The following is a 2,971-nucleotide window of genomic DNA, read 5'->3' as shown; positions in this document are numbered from 1 at the left end:
TGTATAAGTCTCGGGCGGGACATTTTTTGTCCAATAGTCCTTCAATTCCAAACAAAGTGAGGGCTAAGTGCTGATAAATATGATTTAAGGGGCAAAGTTAATTCTACAAAGGGGTTGTGAAAGTCACCCCAGAGATACCTACTCTCCTAATTTGACTTCTTTTGCATGAACTACGTGTCCTCTTCCCTGCGTCAGAAATTACGGGCTCACTCTCAAGAGTATCATCATCCACAGCAGGCAACTTTGTCCTCTAGTACTTTAGCCAACAGTTTTGAAAAACTGCTCTCAGGGCCTCACCCACTTTGTATATTCTCTACGATCACAAATTCACAATTTTGAGAGCATATAGCAGTCAATGGTTTCAATTGGTTTATTGTAGAATTGGATTGGACGAAATTGACTATGGAACACAATTTCATAAAGTATTAATATTTGTTATGTTTGTATATATTATTGTTTGAATATTTATATTGGTGTCAACTGCTACTCTAATCTAAACTAAGGAAAAAGGGTTATGAGAGGGTCAGAGTGAGAAAATCCCACCTCTAGATGAAAGGAAATGTTATCATAGGAATAGAGGTTTGAACACCTAACCTATAATTAGACCTACAAATTATGCTTCATTTCTTGGCCAACTTAATTAAAGTAAGCTGGTTATATATCATACAATTGATACTGGTAATTAGAGAAGTTCCAAATCTGAAATCTCCCATTCAAGTGACCATGAAAATAATAAAAAAAAACCTTGTTTACATTATTGCTTTAATATTTGCTTTGTTCTGTTATTCTTTCTATTACACCATTTATAAGACAATACATCCTCAATGATCTATTGTTAAATAAATAAAGAGGCATTTGTCATTTTAACACATGAAAAAACAAAGAGTATAGCACTAATAGTGTAACAGAGTATCCAAAACTAGTTTCACCCTTTCTCTCAACATTTATTAATTGAATTAATTTTTTATATACCGATAATGTATATATTATTATTTTGAGATAAATGATAACTATATAAAATTTAAATTTAAAATCTAACTTGTATAAATATGTCATGGATCTAATGGTAATAATATATATATTGACAGTGTATATAAGATTTACTATTATTATTTATAGACAATGCTACTAGTAGTCTAGTAATTGGGAAGAACACCAATTTGTTGATCAGAATGGCTAGTTCTAGTCCTAGTCCTAGCACACACCGAGGCCAACAAGAATGTTGTTTCCACGAATGGATGATCCTTCAAGAGGCTGATCTATCAGAGATGCTACAAGCTCTAACTGTGGAAGACAACTTTGGCGACAGAGATGTGTTGCTAAGACAACTCGTTCAGAAAAACGTCGAGCACTTCCAAGCATATGCCGATGAAAAACCCGTCTAGCGCAAGACCATGCGTCACCTTTTTTTGCACCTTCTTGGTGTTCTTCGCTGGAGAATTCTCTCCTCTGGCTAGCCGGCTGCAGGCCATCCCTTTTCATCAGGCTGATTTATGCACTTTCTGGGATTGAAATTGAGTCTCATATAGCAGAGTTTCTGCAAGGTACCAGGACTAGTGAGCTAAGCGAGCTATCCCTTACGGCTCCGCAGCTTTCGATGATCAATCAATTGCAGCGAAGAACCATAAAGCAAGAAGAGGAATTGTCTCAACAACTGGCTTGTTTGCAAGAGAAGATTGCTGATCAGCCATTTGCGTTAATTGCAAAGGAATCAAGTCTTGTTGCTAGCCAAAATGTGCAAGCTGATGAGGCACTTGGTGAACATTCAACAAGTATGGTGAGAATTTTGGAGGAGGCTGATAAGCTGAGGATTAAGACCCTTAAGGAGTTGATGAATATACTTAGACCAGTTCAAGCTGCGGATTTTCTTGTTGCTGGCAAGCTGTGGACCCTTTTCATCTTTGCATCCATGATTGGGGCCAAAAGAGGGATATCAAGCATGGTTATTTCCAAGTTTGAACCAAGAAAGTATTTTGTTCAGTAGATGTTGCACATGTAGTAGTATTTAGGTAGGTACTATACTACCAAAATGACATACTAGTTATTTTATATTAGCCATAAAATATATAGGTATATATAGGTTGTATTATTAGTGTTTTTATAGTTTTAGTCTTCTTTGTCTCTATAAAGAAGATTGAACAAAATAGGTTTCGAAATTTATGGGATGATTTGTGACATAAGAGTGGTCCGACCACGTTCCGTCAAAAGTACATATCCGATAAATGTAAAATAGTATTTCACATTTTAATCTGTGTCTAATGTGGATACCATCTTCATCTTTTAGGAGATAATGAAGATTCTTTTCCCCCCGAGAAAGAAGGAAAGCAAATATTTTGAGTGAAACTCATGAAGCCATGACTAAAACGTCCACGTCTTATTGATCTACTTCAAGAAGAGCTTCAATGTTTAAGTTATTTTAGGTGTAAGTTTTCACTAATAACTACCAAGAAAAAAAAAAAGAAAAATTAGATTATACATAAATTACATACGTCCCGATTTGAGAAAGTTTGCCTGTATCCTCTTCTTCATCTTCTTCGTCTGGTTCTTGATTTCTTATGCGTATTCATCCATTTGACAAGACCTTTAAATTGAGAATACTTAAACAAATTAAAATATTGGAATCAAGTGATAAGTCTAAGACTAACTTGCTTGATAATTGTATTGAAAAAAAAAAGACTTAGTTAATTATTGGTGATTTGCTTTTTCTTTATATGGCCAAGCTATTGCAATTTTGGTTCGTTTTATGTGGGGATAATTTAGAAACCTTCCTTGAAATTTTTGACAATCTCACCATCCTCTCTTGAAGTTTCTAAAATATTGGTTACTTCCTCTATCAATAAATTTAGGAACAATACTTACATCACTATAGTGAAATGACTCTACTACCCTTATAATTTAGGAGATATTATGCAATTATGGAGATATAATGAATATAAACATGGGTTAACAAAATTAATCACAATTGATTAGA

The 2,971-nt window shown here is 34.4% G+C and overlaps 1 pseudogene; it reads left to right on the top strand.

The window, feature by feature from the left end:
* The first annotated feature begins 1,151 nt into the window (after window positions 1–1,151).
* Window positions 1,152–2,248, top strand: LOC113733483 (protein DELAY OF GERMINATION 1-like; annotated as a pseudogene).
* The last annotated feature ends 723 nt before the right edge of the window (window positions 2,249–2,971 follow it).

The sequence above is a fragment of the Coffea arabica genome, chromosome 2e (genome assembly GCF_036785885.1).
Source record: "Coffea arabica cultivar ET-39 chromosome 2e, Coffea Arabica ET-39 HiFi, whole genome shotgun sequence".
Taxonomy (NCBI): domain Eukaryota; kingdom Viridiplantae; phylum Streptophyta; class Magnoliopsida; order Gentianales; family Rubiaceae; genus Coffea; species Coffea arabica.
This window is presented reverse-complemented; position numbering and strand designations above follow the sequence as displayed.